This window comes from Parasteatoda tepidariorum, chromosome X1 (genome assembly GCF_043381705.1).
Source record: "Parasteatoda tepidariorum isolate YZ-2023 chromosome X1, CAS_Ptep_4.0, whole genome shotgun sequence".
NCBI lineage: Eukaryota > Metazoa > Arthropoda > Arachnida > Araneae > Theridiidae > Parasteatoda > Parasteatoda tepidariorum.
In genome coordinates this window covers 39,400,389-39,422,878 of record NC_092214.1, presented here as the reverse complement: position 1 = coordinate 39,422,878, position 22,490 = coordinate 39,400,389, and the positions used below count along the sequence as shown (strand labels likewise).

The 22,490-nt window shown below is 28.9% G+C and overlaps 2 long non-coding RNA genes across 2 annotated transcripts in view; one reads left to right on the top strand and one right to left on the bottom strand.

Moving 5' to 3' along the window:
- Positions 1–22,490, bottom strand: part of LOC122270245 (uncharacterized) — a 52,841-nt gene that overhangs the window by 9,670 nt on the left and 20,681 nt on the right. The window lies entirely within an intron of this gene.
- LOC139427085 (uncharacterized) lies at positions 2,560–16,033 on the top strand. Its single transcript, XR_011638253.1, has 2 exons — positions 2,560–3,505; positions 15,486–16,033. It is a non-coding gene; the product is annotated as an uncharacterized lncRNA (long non-coding RNA).

The following is a 22,490-nucleotide window of genomic DNA, read 5'->3' as shown; positions in this document are numbered from 1 at the left end:
TATATATATACAATATATTACTTCCGTTTCGGGCTCAATTCGCACCCTGACTCAATTTTCGTGAAATTTTGCTGCTAGGAAGTATTTTAGCATTCACGAGGGTCTTTACTTCAGTTTTTTAATATAATAAAAGATCCCCTTTTTTACGAATGATGAAAATTTTCCAGTTGATTATTTTAACATTGCACACAAAATAAACAAATAACTTCGTAGTATAAAACTGAGAAACAAATAAAGGCAGAGCATAAAATCACAGAAACACGTCCGCAACTGACGCACGCGACTGAGACCAGTTTGCACTGGTTTACGTTCGTGTATCAATTGGTAATGCAACACATTAAAAATAAATACAAATAGGAAGTATATAAACAATCTCTTGAATCAAAACCAAATGCATGCATGTTTAAATTTAAAAATTCTTAGTCTCATGTACAGCAGAAAGCAGCAGAAGAAAATATTATATGCAAATAAAAGTTCATGACGACAAAAATCAGAAAAATGATTTAGGTGTAGAAATCTTGATTTCGCAGAGCCTGTTGTCCTTCGTTATCGCAGTGGTAAAATTCAACCTTTCGGCTTTTGTTTTGAGGAAAGTTTACTTAAAAATGTCACTGAAAACGTGATCTACCAGAATTCATAAGTAGGCGTATTATAGGGAGACTGGAATACGGACAAAAACAGGAATTGTCATTGCAAGACTGAAATCGATTCCGAGAAACCGGGCATGTCTTGACGACGTGCAGGACTTGTCGTCCTCGCCCTATCACTGCAAAAAAATGACCGATATCTCCAGTTAACACACTGTTGAGACAGAACAGCTAGTATCTCGCTAATTCTAAGACAGTTTTCTTTAGAAACAGGTCGACGGCTCTCAAGCCGAACAATTCGAAATAGGGTTCATGAAGGTGGCTTGTAAGCATGCAATCCAATGGTGTGTATTTCCTTTTCAGACTGACACTGTGCTGCCAAAGAAAGTAACTATTGAACATTGAGATTGGATGCAAAGTGAATGGAGTCAAGTGCTGTTTATGGTCGAGTCCCGATTCAGTTTAGAGTGTGACAACACACATGTTTTGGTATAGTGAAAAAGCTGCACTCGAAATAACCTTATATTTGTTTAGGGATCAAATTACCGTCTTTGTTCTTTGATCGTATGAGCTGGAATCAGGTTAGATGGACGTTCTGACTTGCATTTCTTTCGGAAAGGCAATTTGACGGCTTATAGCAATGTAGACGAGACCCAAGTCGTATCTTACGCTACAGTCATCGATGATTTCTGTCTTTTAATAGAGAATAGTGTCAGACCCCATACAGCTCGTCTCGTGTAGAATAATATTGAAGCTGAAACAATACAGTGTATAGAGTGGTCAGAATGCTCTCCTGACCTCAATTCGATCAATCCTGCTTAGAGACGAACTCGGACGACGCGTTTCTACATGACCAAAATCTATTGTTTCCTTCCTACCGTCTCTGTCGTAAACTAATGCATCCTGAAGAGATCCTATTTATTTATTCTACCAAGTTTTTATTATGTTTCTAATCTTTTTGTATTATTTCTTAGTCTAAATTATTTCTTCATTCATGATTCAGAATGAAATCCGTTCGCATAAATAATAATTCACTCCCACTTCTAGCAATAGATAAAAGAGTGAATTAATAAACATAATAAGTTTTCCCCTTAAGGATTAAGAACTGAAGTGAGAAAACTTTCACAGATTATGCTGGCCATTGTAATTATTGGATTATTCCTTATAGCACATGTGATCTAGATGACTTTCAAAATGTTTCCTCAACATTCCCTAATATATAATCCGAAGAGAGTGTATTTTGGTGTGAAGTTTGTTGCTCTCGGCCTGTTTTAAACGGATCTAATAAGGGACTTTTTCCTTTCACACACGTGCTTGTTTCATATCCTTGCACGGACAGAAAGAGTCAAGTTTACTCAATCAAACAATCAGCAAGTTATTTTTGATCGAATCAATCATTAATCAATTAAAATCATAATAAATAATAAGCATAATAACAAAAATAAATAGTTTGAAATTAAGGAAAGATCAGAATGATTAAGGAAAGATCAGAAGAAAGAAAAATTAAGGTAAGTATCATATTGTTATTTAAATTTCTTTATCTTAAGAATCACGTTAATACAATAAAACATTCCACGAATATTTTATAGAATATTTCATAAATCAATTAAAAACTACAATGTTTAAGTTACAAAATATTATTACATTTAAAGAAATTAACATAACATCATTTGTTTATTTTTCGATGCAAAAGAAAAGTTAATAAAATCAAATATTCAGCAATTAGATGCTAGAATCAATGAAATAAAAAAATAATATTTTAAAGAACAAGCGTTTTAAATAATATAACAATAATTAACTTAACATAATGTTATTTATTTATTTTTTAATTTCAAAAGAATCAATACAATCTATCAATCAAAATTTTTTTAACTGAGTAAATTATTAATCAATTAATAATTAAAACTCAAGCAATCAAATGGTATAAAAACTTAATAGAAGTAAGAAGCTTATCATAATGGTATTTATTTACTTTTTAATACCTGAAAATTCAAGTTAATACAGTCAAAGAATGAAGAAATTAGTCGAACGTATCAAATTATGAGAAATAAAAACACACAACAATGACGCAATACTAATGAAATGAAACTGACAGGAGAGAGAGGGAGGTAGAAGGAGGGAGTGCGCATTCATTTATTTTTAATTTTATAACCGACCTTGCACAGTCAACTAAATTTTGAGTTTACGACTGTCAATGTTCAACTTACTTTTGTTTCTTTTTCTTTTTTCTTGCACTACTTTCTAAACTGTAAATTTATAAATATTTTCAATTTAAGCACAATTATAAACTTTAAAAAAAATGGACTAAACTAATCGAAATGTCTTTTGTAAACAGGTCAAGTTCTAAATTAAGCATTTTCTAACTGGCTACTTTTAAAATTGTTTCCGAAGAGAAATAAAAATCGCTGAGAAATACTTTCTAATCTTGCCAAAGTTAGTATTTAAAATTCTTCTAAACGATATAACTAAAGATCAATATTTCCCAAATAATGCTTCTCGAGGGATTTGATTACATTTGAACAGAGCACTATTCTTGAAAAGAGAGCGTTACTTCAAAATTTGCATAGAATCCTTTTCCTGTCATTAATCTTAAGACAACTGACACAAACCTGAAAATCAATCAAATTCTAAAGCTTAATAGACATCCGAATTAGTCAATGACCGTTAAAGCCTTTACGATCAGAATCTAGCAAGACAGAGTTAATTTACAGGAATGTTACTAGGGTCCCCAACACAAATTGCCCGTATTCGTGAAAGTGCTACCATTAATTGTGAGTTCAATAGACCATCTGCTGCGCAAAACTGCTGAGGGACACGAGGGAACCACAGTCGATGGGAGGTAGCTAATGTCGCCAAATGAGTACAAGAAAGAGCACGAAATGTTTCAAAGCCAGCAGTGTAATCATTAATTTGAAGAGGTAATGCTTTTTAATTATCATCGCCAATCTCGAGTAATAAGAGTTTGCAGTTATGCAGTAAGCTTGTATTTCTTGTTTTGTGATAAGTATAAGATTTTCAAGAGTCAAAATTTTTTTCCTTGGTGGTAAATGCTACTTTAAAGAATTTAAATTCGTTGAATACTATTTGTCGAAAAAAATTAATTTTAAAAATATCGTAGATAATCCTACAAAATTTCAAAATCTTTCCTATTTTCCTCTCCCATGATAAACGAATGGGCAAAATATAATATCATACGGCAGTTTTTATCTTTTTTAAACTATTTCACTTTATTTTTCGATTCAAACTTTACCTGAAACGTTCTTTAAGACATTATTCCATAAGACTTCCGATTACTCTGTCATTTTTGCTACTTGTTTTTTACAACTGAGAATTTCAGTTATAATTATTTTTAAACTAAATGTTTAACATATTTTAACGCGATAATTTTGCAGTTGCATTCCTTTTCATCGCCTTTTAAAAAAATGAAATCAAAGCAAGCTCTGATACATTTAAATTCACCATATGTATTCTTCTATTATTCACGCTTTTTAAGTAATTTGTTCTTTTTTTGTTCTTTCTTCAGATATCTTTCCCAAGACATTCTACTACTCTGTTCTTTTTGCTGCACAAATTTTAAAATCAAGTATTTCAATTATGCTTATTTTTAAATCAAATGTTTAATATGTTTTAACGTAATGTTTTTGTTGCTGTATTCATTTTCTTAGTTTTCTTTCAACAACAAAAAAATAAATTAAAAATACTGCAAACACTAATTCCTTTAAATTCACCATATTGATTATTCTATCATTCACGCTTATATATTATTATTATTCTTGTTTGAAGTTTAGGTAGATTTCTAATTAAAACTTTAGCTGATTCAGAAATATTTTTTTATCTATTTACTAACATTCATTTGCATGAAATCATTTGTCTGTTTAAATGTCACATTTTACGAGCATCTAATAATTCACTTATTGATTCGAACTTTATGGTTTTAACGCAGACTAAATTTTGATTCTTCGTAAATGTTTGTTTTGCATGCAATATCTCTTTTCTTCTATTGACTTATACGCATAACATATGGAAACATGACTTTCCATGTAAGATAATTATTCTAAAATAGACTTTTAAGAAGATATATGAGCGATATAGGCCGACAGGTGCGCAACGCTACGTTTTTCTCATTATGTATAATCCCTGAGTTGTAATTTTTTTTATATTTTGTTTGATGTAAGAAAACTTTGCGTGACTTTGGAAGAATGGTGTAGTGTATTCTTAACTGTAATTTGTGGTCTTTGCTTAGATCAAATAAAGATAAACATGTTTTGCGTAAAATAATGATTTTACCTAGTCTAAGTCACTATAAAAAGAAATTCATTGCGTGATTTATTATATCTGCTTCTTTGATAAAATATTCCTCAAGATTTAGCTTAAATAAAGTATATTTCATTTCATGAAGCATACATATTTCGTATTGTTATCAGATTTTATTTACGCATATAACTGAATTTAAATAAATCATTTGGTATACTAACATAAAAAATATTTTCAATATTTACTTTTTTTTCTCTAAAGAGTCACAATTTTTGATAAAAAAATTATAAAAACTCATTTGAAAATTTTACTTTGAAATGTTATTTTATAGGCAAATCAATAGTATTAAATAGAATGCATCAAAAAAGGAAACCTTTGCACAAAAACTAGAATCCATTTTGTTCATGGGGTTAAAGATTGCTGACATAATCAATTTATTATTACTTATATTAATTAAGTTGAATCTTCGAATTTAGAAAATGTCAAACGCAGTTGAACTGCAAATATTTGGATAAACAAATGAATGAATTAATATGGTATGGGATGTTAAACATGTTTTAAAAAATGCCTTATTCGCATTCCACTGCATAATGGCTTATTCGTATTATGTATTGTATGCTTTTCTTTAAACGGCTTATAAAGCTACAACAAAACTATGTATGCATAAGATTTAAGGTGACGCGGGTTTTTGGACGAAACGTGAATAATCAAATGTTTGACGAATTTGCCCTCTCACGCGTGCGTCATTACATTGCATTCTGGGAGTTAATGCTGTTTCCCACTATATTCATATCACTGTAAATTGTAGGTTGGACAGTAGCCATCAATTTTTACTGAAAATTTTACGAGAAAACTAACTCAGATTAATGTTATAGGAACTTTCTGGTACCTATCTTTTCATTTACTAGAACATTAAAAGTGTCTTTCCAAGGTTTTCTTTTTTTTAAGATTTTAAAAGTCTTTCTCCTCTTATGACGGGAAAAAGCAGTTGTTAGAGTGCTCAAGTGTTAAACTGGTTTGTCGGGTATGATTCCAATGGATGGTTTGTCGGGTATGATTCCAATGGATGGTTTGTCGGGTATGATTCTAATAGATGACTCATTGCACATTCCTTTAATAACCCTTCTATTTAAATGTTGTATTCCCTAATCAATTGTGTTATTATATTCAATCCAGTTCTTCAAACTTTTGGCGAAATTTGTATCCTCAAACAGGTTAGATACCAATTTCCTCAAATTAATAAAGCGTCTGTTCGAGGGGAAATGGTCTGGTATAATCAGTAAAGCAAAACACTACTTAATTGTTTCTCGTTTTTATGCCGCTTCATTGGAGTCCCACTTTATCTTCAATCTATACAATAATAAAATTGTTACTTCCACTACGGAAAAACATGAAATCTCAATTATACGTCTTTTTCCCTGCCTTTTTTCCCTCTTCTTTTCCTTTCATTCTTTTTTTCTCTTTCCTTTTTTTTCTTTCTTTAAGATATACATTTGGCCTGATTTCAAGAGCTCTAATTTTTCCTCTAAAATATTTGTATGGAAATAATTTTACTCATTTATTTTCTTAAGTGGTAAATTAAACGTATGATTCTTTTTTTAAATTTTTAAACAGTTTATTCTTTTGTTTTAATAATTACTATGTTAATAATATTAAGTGATGAATTAATTATGTCATTAAGTAATTAAAAAACTTATGTTTATGTAGAATTTCTATGAAATTGTTGAGTTTTCAATTATACGTCTTTTCATTTATACGTCGATTTACATCTGGTCCCCGGGAGACGTATACACTGTAATCTGCTGCATAACATAACAGTATACTCTTTCTATCAATCACATGTCCCATTAATTTTTATCTCATTCCCCATTACTTAAATCTATGACCATGTACGCAGACAAACTGAGTCCACCATGTCTTAAAGCTAAAGAAAGCATCATTTAATAAAATCATTATCACTGTTTATAAATCTAATATAAAGTTTTGCAGAGAACATATTTTAAAAATGATGAAAATCGTACTTTTTTTGGTCTCTTCTCGGAAAGTTTAAATTAAATTTCATCTCCAGTTTCGAAAGATGTGTAATATACAGATAACAAATTCCTGTTTGTCACACACGAGCAAGAAATACAAAACTATAGGCATCGAATACACTTCTCAGGAAAATCGAAGGATAAATAGGGAAGCATTTGAAGGGTACTCAATCATAAACTCGAAACGTATTCGATTGACATATTCGATATAATGCTGAAAATTAAAAAAAATAATAATAAAAAATTTTAACTTTCAAATGATAATAAATATTAAATTTCAAATTTTGCCAAATCAAGCAACTATTTGTCAATATTTTAAAATCCTTCTGAGAATGCTTAAACAAAATATTAAATGTAAGTTATATCAATTAAAATAAAAGGGGAACGCATTAATTCATTTATCATTCTCTGCATTTGTAAAGTTAAACTTTAGAAACAATTTTTCCCTAATTATCGATATTCCGGTTAATAAATGTTCCCAGAACATATGATATTTAAAAATGTACAGGTAGTACACTGAAATTTATACGAGTTTTTAATGAATATTGAGTTCAATTAATTTTTTCATAATAAATAATTGCCTTTTCATGTGTCTTATTAAAATTGTACTCGATCAGCCTCAACAAAAAAAAAAGATTATGAAGTTCATTATTTTGACATTAAACATTGTTTTTGCAGCAATTTTGAATTCACTACATTAAGTTTCGATAATATAATTTGAAATTCTTAATTATTGATTTGCAACCACCTATTGCAAATCCTCTCTATCACCCCAATTTTCATAAAAATTTAATAAGAAAAGTTTTTAAAAATGCTCGAGTGGAATATTATTATTATCATCAACACTAGATTTTCAAACGATGAAGAAAAAAATCCCGGATAGGGAGCAAATTTGTTTCTGTAGTATAAGATTTTTTAACAGATCATCGTTTGGTGCACGATAACTTTGACGGGAACATGTCTGGAAGTTACTGTAAGGCGATAAAATATTTCGAGCAAAATAATTACATTTTTTTCCTAAATGTGAAAAAAGTTAAATTTAAATGACCAAAATCTCACAATTAAACTTGTTTGAGAATCGTATTTAAATCCTCAAAAAAATATTTTCATTGAGCAAATGCAAAAATACTTAATTTACCTATAAGTCTAAACAAATAAGATTAAAGACCAATAAGATTAATCCAATAACCAATAAGATTAGAGTTTTAATGTTACAAATTATGAATTGGATGCCCTTCCCTTTTTTCTGGACGTTATCATTTGGACCCTACCTACACACCACTTCTGTAGGCTGAATTCTAATGTCACCAGGTGGCATATTGAATTGGAAGATACTAATAAAGTTGACTTCACTGCATTGTTGAGCTTTATAAAATAAGTTTAAACTTAAGTTTCTTGAGCTTGCTGAAGATAATCAATCTTCAGATCACGGTGTTTGCTTTCGTTGCTTATGAACCATCTGACTTCAATCAATTTCCGCATGCTCTAATTTTGTCATTTTGTCACTTTTTCAAGTTGAGGAGGTGAGTTATTGCACTGAATAGGCATAGCATAATTTTGATTTGGTTTCAACTTGATCTAAGGAAGTCTTTTCAGTTTCATCTACAAATTAGATCAAAACTAAATATTTTGTAATTTAAATTCGCAGCACGTGCTTAACTATTAATTTTGAAAACATAATCATTCCATGTAAATTTGGAGTAATAATAGATGTAGATTTGGAGTTAATTGTATATAGTGAATAGCATAAGTTATAAGGTCCCGCAGTGGACTGATAATAAGACACAGTTCCCAGTAGAACACCGAAGTAAAACATCACTGGATAAAGTCGATAAGCGGGTTAGTGACCACTTTGATCAGCCTGCGTAGAGATAGAGGGTGTGTGGTATCGGACATTGATAAACTGTTCTACCGTAAAGTGCTCGATTTCGAGAGCAGGTCATTGAGCTACCAAATTGGGAGGAGCCATCCCCTCAACTGAGGATGAAAATTGTGATGGTAGGTCTTCGGATAATCCTTAGGGATGTTTCTCGGACCTGCGCCGATAGCTCATTGTGCAGTTGTAGTGCAACGTAAACCAACCTACCTTAAATTACGAGGGAAAAAATTCTTTTTCAAGGCAGAGGTCTCACGTTCATCAGTGCAGCCAAATCTGCTGAGTCATTTAACAACTCCTTCTAGAAAAGAGAAGGTACGGTAGCCCGGGTTGAGGCCTTGTGTTTACCTAGGAGTTATGGGTTCAAAGGTTCGTAGATAGTTTATGAATAGAGTAGTAAATTCATCTTAATTGTACAGCCGCACAACTAATTTTTTAACTTCCAGATTTTTTTTAAAACTGTGATTGGAAACGTAATGTCAATTTAATAGAAATCATTTCAAACAAATACTATTTTTGCTTTTGATCCCAGATTCTACAGTTGATGAATTCCTAAAAATGTTAGTACACATAGTAATAAAGATTTGAATTGAGTGGATTACTATCGAACTTTTCTGACAAAAAATGTAGCTGCAAGTGAATTAAAGGAGAAATCGAAATTTTGCTACGTTATTTCTCCGAGATTTTTACTGTCTTTTGCTTGAGCTTGAGTTAATGAGAGCGAAAGCACACGCTTAAATATTGTAACTCTATTCTGAGGTTTGAAATTGCATAAATGGGAGGTAAACAAGGATTTATTTTTTTTATTCGCCCTACAAAATTTATTCTATTCGTATTTGTCAAGAACAACGATTTTTGCCGTGATGCCGTGTAATTTTCACTAAGTGTGGAAAGGTTCGATTGAACATATTCATCCTCAGTAGGAATTAAAACTTTTACTTTATTCAATTAAGCAATCCCCGAGTTGTATTTTGTTAATTATGACAATTATGTCATTGCGAAATAGCGAGATTTTGACGAAGTTTGACCTCTTAATTGAGGGACGAAACTGCTTCCTCTTTCGTGCGTCATACCAAGACTTTCGGGAGTTTATGTTACTTCCCGCCTGTATGGTGCCATTTTTTTAGGTAAATATGTTACTAAAAAACGCAGTTTCCATAGTAATATTCAATTTTTACTGTAAAGTATTTATAAAATGTCATGCAACGAAGTATGTAACGAAGATCACGGATGCTATATTTTCTGCTATATCTGTTTAAGTGTTCTAATTTTTTCTTATCTGGATTTAAAATTGCATGACTTGAATGGTTTATTTTCTGCCTTGTCGAACATGTTCTCAAGAGTTCGGTTCCTTATGATAACTGACTATTGATTAATTAATATCCTTTTCTTGTTATGGTGCATGTCCTAACAAATTATATCAATCGGTACAAATTATATCAATGTTACATTAAGCCAAATTCGTTTGACGAAATTAGTATCTTTAAGCAAATGAAGACAGTTATTTGGCAAAATGTTTGAGCATTATTTTTTGAGCATATTTAGTTTCTAAATCCAATTTTTTCCCGTACCCATCCGGATATTAACTTTCGTTCTTAATATCGTTGAATATCGACTTAGCCAACGTTGCTCCCACTGTAAGAATGACAGATACATTAGAGAAGAGAAGGAAAACACACCCATGCTTTATCCAAGATTCGAACCCGGGATTTTTTTTGACTTGATGTCAAAAAATGAACACGATACAGGCCTTCCGGATAAATCAAACAAATAAATCTAATTAAATTAAACATAACTCTTTATTGCTCTTTTTGCAACACCATGTTTACTTAAGAAATTGCAAGGTGTACATTTGCAAATATAAGATTATTACATTTTTAAAGAACCCTGATAAGTTTTTACTGAAACAAGTCTAAAATAGTACTTAAAGTATCTTTAACTACACGTAACTCTTTATTCTCAACGGAAAACAAAACCCTCTCGATATAAAAGAATAAATTTACAGAAAGACTAACTTTATACTCTCAAGTTAATCTACTTTTGTTTCACAATCAGAAAACGGGACAAATCGAATAAAGTCTGTCTAAAAATGAGACGCAACCCTCGGAAGATAACTAGGCTTAGGGCAATTACAAGCTTTTAGATAATCGCTTAGACTGTGGTCGCTGGAACCAAATGAACTTAAGCCTTTTCTAAGATCTTAATAGTTGTGATTGAAGAATGACCTTCTCTTTCTGATAGAACAGAAGAGGCTTTGTTAAATCCTTAGTTTCTAAAGATCCATTTTCTTTCCGTGTGTCTTAATTTGGATTATTTATCTTGAAAATAATATGGGATTCTGTCTTAAGCAGAATAATTGATTTAAATGTAATTCAAAGTTTTATACTTTGGGGTAAAGTTTATAAGATAACTTAATAATATTTTCTATTTTAGAGTTAATCTCATTACTAATGCTCACATTATTTCAAGTAAGGTAACAAAGCATTTAAAAGTTGATTTTATTTGAAATATTATCTCGGATATAAGTGAACATTATTATTTACCCCTTTGAAATTTAAAGCATTAAAAAGTTAATAAGCTTACATGGAAAAAATATACATTATTGTATTTTTATTGTAATTTTGCAATGAAGTTAGAAGAAAAAAAAATGAAACGTTAGAAAAAAAACTGTAAATAGTTATGATATAGCTCAGTTACCTAAGGAATGTATCAAATATTATAACCTAAAAAAATCAGAATTTTTTTTATTTAATTTTTTTTAACTTTTTTTCATTGATCCAATTTTTTTAATCTCGTAATAATTCTTTTCAACGCTGTTATTTTCAGAATAATTAAATTTTTGGAATAATTTCTTCGAAATATTTAATTTTGCTTGCAAATATATATTTTTAAAGAGTGTTATCAGGAAGCAGAAGAAAAATTTTAAATAATTTTTATATTGGAATTTACTTAACTGTGTCCCTTTTAGTGCATTAATTTTTGCTTAACGTCGTATGGAAAAGAAGTATGTGTTTTAGACCATTATAAAAAAATGAATTAGTATAAGGGAGAATGGATTTAAATTTTTTTTTGCTTTAGTAAGTTTTAAACTGACGTATACGTTAAGTGAAAAGAAATTTACTCATAAATTTATCGTCCATCTTTGTTTAGATTCTTCTCCCTATGTATATAATTCAGCATTCACAAAGACCATAGATATGCTTGAATAGAATAAGAAAACAAATTCTAACTTTTAGCGATAGATACCTTTCTGTTTTTAATGAAATGTAAACTAAACGGAGTTTTACTGTGCCACGCACTTCAAAGGAGTTATAAAAACGTAAAGTTCCCATAGTTTGAAATGAAACTAGTTAAAAAGAAAATTCTGTTGCGTAATTTTTTTTTAAAAAATCACCTCGTATTTACCAGATGTTATTTCGATAAAAGAGCGTGGCTCTTTGAAAATAGTTGTCTCGCTATTCCTCAGAGCATTTGCGCCGATTCCTTTACGAGCTCTGCTTTTTCGGCTTTTTTGAAACCGAAATCGGTATTACTCATGTTTATTCAATGGGGAAGTAGAGCATTGCAGGATAATTTCAGTAAAATTTTGCTCAAGGGCTCAACACCTGGAAAACTAAGGAACTGTGTGGCAGACTCTTTTGAAAAAGTTCTTGTTCTGAAAACAATCTGTGAAAACTAATCAACTTCGACTGCAGTAGATGTGGCCTCAACAATCCAAAAAGCATAAAACGATGTCTCAAACGAGCGATGCAAGTAGAACTACTCGATCTTTAGACATTCACTACTGCACTGTTAGGAAAAAAAATCTGTTGTATTACTAGATAATGTCTAAGATATTAATCTCTAATATTACTAGTAATTCACGTAGTTTATTTTCAAGGAGTCTTGCATGATTAAACTTACGCAGAAGAACACATGAGTTAAGAACACACAGAATTCCTTAGAGGATTCTGTGTGCTCTTTATTATTTCATGCTAAGAAACTGTTAGTAGGACTAAAGGCGCTTTCCTTGTATGTTTACCAAAAATCATTTAGTACGTTCAGTAAGAAACGTTTAGTAAATATTTAAGAAAAATACCTGCAACACTACGAAGAAACCCTAAATAGATCCAAAAATATTAATTTAAAAAATAGATTAATATTAGGCAAAATAACTTAATTAATTGGTACATATGTTGCAGGCTTGTTGTGTATGAATTTGTATGTTGCAGGCAATTAAATAAGTGCGGATTCTAAGCCTTTGTCAAGTGGAATAACAGATAACACAATCCAGAGAAAGAGCTGGAAAATACATACGGAGTTGCGGGGGGATTCGAACCCTCTACTTTCATGCAACTGAGCGCTTAGCGGACGATACCGCTTGCCAGGGAGGGAAAACGCTATGCAGAAAACCCATTCGTCTTTCGGAAATGAAAGTTTTAAGTTGAAAGCAGGGACTAATATGGTTGAAAGGAAAGAGGGAAAAAGTTTTAGATGGCGCTGTAAGCGTTGCATCAATTCTTCCTGTAGTAAAGTAAGCAAGAACTGGTTATAGGTCAAAGCACATGTAATTTTTAGTACATGGTGAGTAATAAGTAGCACAAGTTAGCAATTTGAAGTAAGTTTACGCAGCAATAAAAAATTATTATGAGTTGGCATGAAATATCCTGCTGGGCTAAATTAGCTACTCCACATGCTCTTTGAAAATTTTAGAGAAAAATTATCCACAGAAAACTCCGAATGATGTTTTTCTCTTTCAACATGCAGACGTGTCAACAACACGAAATAATTAACACTGTCAACAGTGTTAATAATGAACATTTCTTGTCCCCAGGTAGCACAATGATAATACTTCACATCACATGGATGCAATATAATATGCCTTAACATAAAGGAAATCATAGTAATTTCAGTCTGATTAGTAACTTAATATTTTAAACTTATTTTAAAGGATAGTTTTTTATTTAAAAAAACAATCTTGTATCACTAAAGCATGGGATATTAAGTTTTTCTTAATTACTGTAGACATTCCTTTCGTGTTCAAAGTAATGTTTAAGAGTAAGTTAAAAGAAACAACTTATAAATATTTACATTTTGAACATTAACATCCCATACTTATTTGCCAAAGACAAAATAACGCTTGTTTTTATTCTGAATGAAATTTATAATTCTAATAAGCTGTATAATTCATTATTTTCATTAATATCTGCAGTGAAATATAGTAAACATAATTTTTTTAATTATACCAACGAAGTCTGATTATGGCCTTTGAACTATAGTTTCCAAGGGGTCTAAAAATTTGTAAAATGTAATCAAACTCATTATTTTTTTTAAAAAAATCTGATTTCTTGCTTCATATTTAGAATTAGTGTATACATTATAGAAATTAACTTTCAACTGCTTGCTTTAAAAATTTCTTAAAATATTTCTCCTAAGTGAAAATAATATTCAAAACTTATTTTTATTTAATGGAATAAATTGTCATGATTAGAGTTTGAAATCTTTACAATCGTGTCTTGCATATCATGAGTTTGACCAAATGGGTAACTGTTTACGTCAACTAAAATCACCAAGACGCAAAAAAAAAAAAAAAAAAAANAAAAAAAAAAAAAAAAAAAAAATAAATCATGACAAATTCTAAGGGATTATTTTGGCTTATGTATCGAAGCAGAAATCTTCCCTTATAATTAATCATAACATGGCCTTTATTTAAGCACATTTATCGATACTTACTTCATATAAAGATCATGATTTGGCAACTGCTTTTGAGTTATCGAGCGAAAAAAAACATTGATCCCTAAAACCGATAGGTACACATAATAATATCGCAATGTAATATAAAAATATCGATATTTAACATATCGTGATACTTTACCAATTTAACTAATTTATATTATTTTATCAACGGTAAATATTTTGTTACCTGTATAAGATTTCTCAACACTCACAATAATATTATATCCATAATCATTGTAAATTATCTGTATAATATTAATTTTTCGTAACGCTATTATAACAATAATGATCACTATATTGTCGTATTTGATACACCTGTTCGTACTTTGTTAATCAGTTTGACAAGTGAATAAAAAGTAGAAGATATTCGTACCTCTCAGTGAACTTGACTTCATGATCCATAATCATTGTAAATTATCTGTATTATATAAATTTCTCGTAACGCTATTATAACGATAATGATCGCTATATTGTCGTATTTGATACACCTGCTCGTACTTTGTTAATTAATTTGACGAGTGAATAAAAATTTGAAGATATTCGTACCTCTTAGTGAACATGACTTCATGATCCTTATAATTGATATGTATCCATAATCAAATCGTTGATCTTCATCTCTTTGCTATGATATATAAAGAAGGAATATAAAGTTAAAAAGGCGAACTAACAGCGTTGCAAGATATATGACCAATTGCTCTATAGATAATTAATGTTTCATAACACTTCAGAGATTCCACATTGTGAAAAATTTAACTCTCAAAAAGTTACGAAAAACCATATAAAGTTTTAAATGTTTAACGTATATTTAAACTCGGGCCTTACGAGCAAATAATAAATAAATAAGTGAAATGTCATGTATTCCTTGAGCTGTAAACAGTTTGCTAGGAAAATAAGCAATTGACCTGGATCATTGAATAAACTCATCCTAATTATAAAAATAAATTTATTGTTTCATAGTTTCGCATTTAATGTTTTCAATGTCAAGCTTTAATTTCTCTCTCTCTCTCATTTTAATTTCAGTTATAGATCTCCAGCTTCAAGATAAAATGAAAAAAAAAACTTATGATAAAAATCAAGTACTGTTTGTTTTCTGAAGAAAAATTTACCATCTATGGCCAATCAGGTTTTAAAAATGTCTCTCATACAGTGCAAAGTAATCTGATGTCCAGGCTCCAATGAGAAAGACAATTATATAAACATTCTTCTTTTTTTCCGATGATACAGGCATCTACTTACCTTCTGACAGCACCATTAAATTTCTATTCACTTTAAAGAAAAAAATCAACCAGTATGACAGCGAAAACATCACACTGGTTAATCCTGAAAAGACTGTGAACTATTTAAGCCGAGAATTAGATCATATTAACAAATAAAATAAAAACGCTGTTGCTTCTTTGAATAAAGCCTAAAAGTTATTAATAGCAAATATGAATTTTTTACCTGTGTTGAAAATATATGGACATGTTTATTATTAACAAAAACTGTAAGAGTGTATTTATACAGTGTTTTTATAATAGGAAAAAAATATTGTGTGCTTTGTTGTAAAATAAAATAATCCTAAAATGAAATGGTTGTAATTTTTTCACGATTTTTCAATTACTGTAAACTCACATAACAATTAGAAAATCAAATTATTTCAAATTATTTATTCTGCAACATTATAGTAAATCTTGAGAAACTTTATTCTCCAAAAAATAGGGTGTAGCCAGGTATGTAGTGCATTGATATAGCTGCATAAAATTTTTTACGTGAATATGTTTATGTAATAATTTGCAATTGTTAAGCATTTCCATCTTTTTTTCATTTTGAAATTTCAGGTAAATTAATACATTTATTTTTAAAATTTTGATTAAGTTGGAGACTTTTCATAGTAATATTTACGTTAAAAACAGTTCCAAAATATTAAAATCTGGTTTTTTAAAATTAATCGAGAAGGTATGGATTTTTATCTTTTGTGTGATACGAAATGAAAACTACTTTTCATTCATGAAAATTACTCTTGTTTGATAATGATGTCATAATTTTGGCAAAAAAAAGTCTTTTGTGTTACTCACTATTATTAATTTCTCTTCTCGTCAATTTTTAGTTCGTATTTTCTTCTTTCATTGTGTTCCTTGCACATGTCTTCTTTTCTCTAATGTGAAGATGATAAAGATCATCATTCATTGCTTTTATAAATATTTTGATATTAGTTTAATTGCTTCAAGACATAGAAATATGATATTAGAAGGAACTCTCTTTTAACACTGAGATTAAACAATATCTCATGATTTTCAGTATATATATAGATATATTATCAGCATCGTGTTTATTGTTTTATTTTTTAAAGTAATTATTTCTTTATTCGGTTGAATTTTGAGACGAAAACAACACATATTTTGTTTTATTTTTAACATATTATGGTTGCAGTAAAATATTTCTTTGATTTTCCTAAGATTTAAAATTTTGCTTAAAAACATTTAAGGCGATGTAGAAAACATTTATTTTGTTTAAAATTTCATTTCAAAGATTCAATACGCTATTTGAGAAAGCCAATGTTTTAACCATGTTTTAAACCAATTCACTATGTTCGTAATGCATAATTATTTATAAACGAAATACAAGTGGAAAAATATCTTTATTTTCGTTTTATTTTAACGTTAGGTGCATTTTTGGCTAAGATTGTCAATTTGGTACATTGTAGTGTTGACTAAACTACAGAATTGCTAAACGGTTGAAAGTTTCTGATGAGCCTACGTAGAATTAGTTTTTAAAAATAAGAATTATCTACATTTTTTTTAAAAATTTTTACTAGATGTTTTACTGGTTTCACTCTATGTGAAAATTTCTGCAGGTGCCCGTGGGGTTTGTTTTATGGTTAATGTAAGGTGAAATTTCAGGCACTGAAAAAGTAAAGTTATGCGAGTAAGTTCTTTATTTAATTTCACTGAAAAAAAGCAGAGAAGATTTATGGAAGTTTGTAATTTGGTTATATTTAAATTATTTTCTTTATAATCACAATATTTATTACAAAACAATGATAATTTATCAATTCAAATTTTAATTTTATTTAAATTTGGAATAAATCTTTAAGTAAAGCTTCAATTTTTTATGGAGATAATGATATAAAACTATATTTTAAGATAGACAGTGTCGTTTTTATTATGCAATTTCATGCTGTGAATATTGTATAATAATCGCGAAATGAATTACGACTGACAACAGTTATATATTTTTTTTTAAAAAATTGCTTTTATAAAATATGCTTTGCAAACTTAAAAGCTCAATTGAAGTTTTGATAAAATTGGCTTACTTCTAAAAAAAATTAGAAATACATTTCAAATTGAAAATGAATAAACACCCGAGAATGATTATTTATAATAAATTCAGCAAATAATACTTATTATGAACCCTTAAAAAAACTCATCTATCATACAAAAGGTTTGCTACTCAAGTATTACTTCTTAGTTAAATTGAAAATTTTCATTAATAAAATTCAGCGGGACTTAAAGTAGAATTTGACTTAAAGGGAAGAAATGGATGAAAGAAGAATGCAGCAATATAATTTTATTTCGCATTTCTGTATTACTAAGTAAATAATGCACAGAATAGCATTTTTCATAGCGATATTTTTCTATCTGTTATTGCTTCCAATTAAGAAAAATGAGTAAAGTTATTCCGCCAAATTATTCAACTACTATAAAAATCTTCTTCCCAATTATTCCGAATATAAAAAACGAAAACAAGATATTTACACAAATTATAAAATATAATAATGTCTAGCATCAAAACTGATACAAAATACTATTACAGAGAACGCAAGATAATATTATTTTATATAAAATATAACGTCAGATAATGTAGAGAAAACAGCAAGCTTTTATATTTATCCATGTTTGGAAGTAGTATAAAGTAACGTTACATTTTATAGTTTTCATTTTTTTAATGCAATATTATTTACTATTTATATTATTTATTTCTCATAACTGACTTTTCTGAACGTCCGTCTTTTTAAGTGAACAATAGATAAAGATAATCAGCGAGCAATGTTCTGAAGAGTAAAGTTTTATCTTACTATGGTCAGTTGAGATTTCGAACAATTTCAATGACTTATTACATAACAAATCCTTTTTTTTTCACGTGTATTCCAATTCACTTTACGTTACTCTGAATTGTTTATGGACTTTTTAAAGTTTAACTTTAATTGTAATTTGCCTTACAATTGAAATTAGCTTACAATAAATGGACAAATAAATAGAAATTTTCATGCCATGTGCAGAGCACCACCATGTTAAAGATTTGAGGGGGGTGACCTCAAATATGTTAATTAATTATGCCGACGATATTTTGAGTTACGAAATCTGACACAAAACTTATTTTCTCTGATTAAAGATGCCCTTTTTTCGACGGATACGGATTTCTGACACCCATAATATAGGGGGTAGCCGCAATCTAGGAAATATGGTCCTACTTAATTGGCCAGGAGAGCGTTTCAGAATTTGAGCACCATAACGTTAATTTTAGTTTTTGCGTATTTCACCATATCTCGAGAACTTTTTAATGGAATTGCAAAATTTTAACTCACAATTTTAAAATTTGTCATTCCAATAGGAATTCCAAGCAAAAAATAAATGTTTATTAGTTTTTATTATTTTATTTAAAAATGGTCGAATTTTTTTTTTTTAAATTGCAAGGTATACAACTTTTTGCATCCTTTTAAAATATATACTTTTACATAGCAAATGAAACAATTTAAGTAAAATATGTCGAATAAATCCTGAGAAATTTATACATCCAAATTTTTTTAAATTCAATTTCTCAGGAGCTTTTCAACCGACTTTGCTAAAATTTCGTATTTTGCCATGTAAATTTAGGTTCTTTAAAATTGTGAAATGTGTGTATACCCTATAATTCGAAATTTTTTTTCACCATTATTAAATAAAATAATAAAAAAATAATGAATATTTATTAAAATTTATTTTTTACATGGTTATCTTTGGATAAACAAATTTTTAACTGTTTGCAAAAATATTTACTTAAAAAGTTCTCGATATATAGAGAAATAAGCAAAAAGTAAAATTAACATTAAAGATCCATACTTAGAAGCCCTCTCCTGACCACCTATTTGGACCATATTTCCCAGATTGGGGCTACGCCCTATATTTTAGGCGCAATAAATCCGAATCCGACAAAAAAAAGATATGTTTATTCTTGGAAAATACGTTTTTGTATCTGATTTTGTAACTTAAAATATCATTCGCACTAACTAATTAGCATATTTGAGGTCCCCCCCCCCCCGAGCTACTAAGATTGAGTCCTAGAACCTGAAGATTCGCTATTCGATTAAACGCTATTCAGGATATTCCATTTTATTTATTGACTCCTTGTACTTAACTCTGTTATAACACGAGATTTCGAAAGTAAGTAAAGCTTATTCTCAGCTTGTTACAGAAATAAAGTTATGTATTTTGTTTAAAAAAAATATAAAGTGAAATGTTTATAGCAAAAATGTGTTTATTTAATACCACCATATTTATCCACAACTCTATTTCCTATAAAATTATATTAGAGATATTCGTCTCTATGTAAATTTCTTATAGCATACCAGCTTTGAGCTTTAAAGGTATAAATATTATGAAGTAGAAATTTGAGAAACGCAACATACAATAAACTGCTAAATGAAAAAGTATTATCTACAACATCAGAATAGCTATGTTCTAAATATCCATTTTATAACGCAAAAATAGTTCTATATCTTTCAGCAGGAGGCGAAAATAGGGTATCAGGTGATTTTGACACATTGAAGAATGTGATACACTTAAAATCTAAATTTGTATCCCAACTCGATCTTCTTGAAGCGGCAATATAAATAATGGATTTATTTTAAAACTTGGTTTTTCCTAGCCCATTTTAAGAGCTTTTATGTTGGTAATAACAAAATAATCGGACAAGAAGTAAAAAAAGAAAAAAAATCAGGATTGTTGATATTGTCCATTCCATATTATGAGAAACTGAAAAGCATGTTTTGGTCTTTATCCAAATTTATAAAATTAGACTCAAACATTTTATTTAAACAGATATATTTGAAAAGAAAGTGTGGGTAAAATACTTTGAAAAATAATGAATAACAAGACAATGTACTATCATATTTTATGAAGGAGCTGAAAAGGATGTTAAGTATATGTTACATTTACTACTGGAATTCCCAATTATTATAGATGATTTGAAATATTACCTAAAGATAAAATGACATAAAAATAAAACATTAACTGCTTTCTGTCTAGAAAATTATGTTTTCGTAGATTTAGGTTTAGATTACCTTATTAATTATAAACTTCTTTAAATTATCCTGTATAATATTATTACCTTGCACGCATCCTTTCTCGGGCCATCCCTGGGTAACTAATAACTCAAACGTTCTTCATTATTGACGTAAGAATACACCATAAAGCAAAACCCTCTATTTACGCTTTTAACTCCATTCACTCTTCTGTGCTCATATTTTCTAACCTGGCAATCTTATAACGAAAATATTTTGAATCATTCTTAAAAGATTTTGGTACATATAAGTTTATTTGAATTCGCTTCTCGCCTTATGCATTTCGTTTAGTGAAATGGTGCGTTTCGTCTTTAAATTTTAGTTCGTGTTTTCTGCGAGATATATTTTTTATTTCATGTGTTTTATTTTGTTTTGAATTATTTTAATTATTTAAATTATTTAATTTTAATTTCACTATTTTATAGATATATTTTGTTTTGGCTATATTGAAACATTATTAGAAAGCACTCTTTTTTGCTGTTATAATCGTGTGAGCTGATGAGGTGATTATATATTTTCATTTTCTTTTCGTTTTCCAGCTGCTTAATATACATATTTTTTAACCTTTTTAAGTATTTTTTAAAAAAAAAATTTAATTTTATTTCAATAATTTTTCTTTGTTAAGCAATTAAACTTTTAAAACAGAAAAATATCTGATTAATAAATGGAACGTGATCCATCATATTTAACAAATAATGAATAATAAGTCTTGTATTCCATTATATATGTATACATAAATATATATATCTAACAGAATACAAGAATTATTTATCATTATTTATTAAATAAGATGGATTGTGTTCCAATTATTAATCGTATACTTTTCTGCTTTAAAAGTTTAATTGTTATTATTTGAAACTTTAATATTTCCTTGGTATTCATGTATTTAAAAGTAATTTTAAGTATTATATTGAGTTTTTAAATATTTATATTAAAATTAAGTAAACTATATTTACTTCGTTTAAAAAATAATCCTTTAAAAAGAAGTAGACTTTATTATGCGATTAGAAATTTTATATAGATATTCACTTTAATGAATACAAATTTTATTGGATGAATGCTCTTCTTCATTGGATCAATACTTTCACTTTCCTTATGGAACATTTTAATACAATTTAGCATATGTAATCCCCAATTATGATTTAAAGAAGCCCTCTATATTTTTGAATTATCTGAAATGAATTATATTTATAAATAGATATGCTTTGTCGATTTAGATACTGACTCAAATCCCTGTTTTCATTTACCAAAACTGAAACGCTCTAAAATAAAGAGGTCATTGTTCGAGGTTAGGTTTCAAATTTCAAATATTAAGAAAAATATTGTCTACAAATATGCTCGTTAGAGCATTTAAATTTTAAGAAACTAATTGCATGGGATGGAGTTCATTTGATAAAACACTCACAAATAATAAATGTTTTTATATTTAAAAAAAAAACAAATTTGTATTGAACACTTTTTTTTCTATGTGGGGAATAATAAATGAAGATTATGACTTATACTTGATGTCGTTATAACATTATGCTCATTCCTAATAAAATATGGAATTTCACAATAAAATCTAGAAAAATTTTAAAGTTTGTCTAAAAATAATATTGGTATTACTTGATTAAAAACTTCTTTTGTTTCAAAAATATTCAAATTGGAAGCAACAGTCGACATGTTTCAAGCGATCAAAAATTGGCGCATATTTGGCGAATGCGGAAAATTGGCGAATGCGAAGAAAC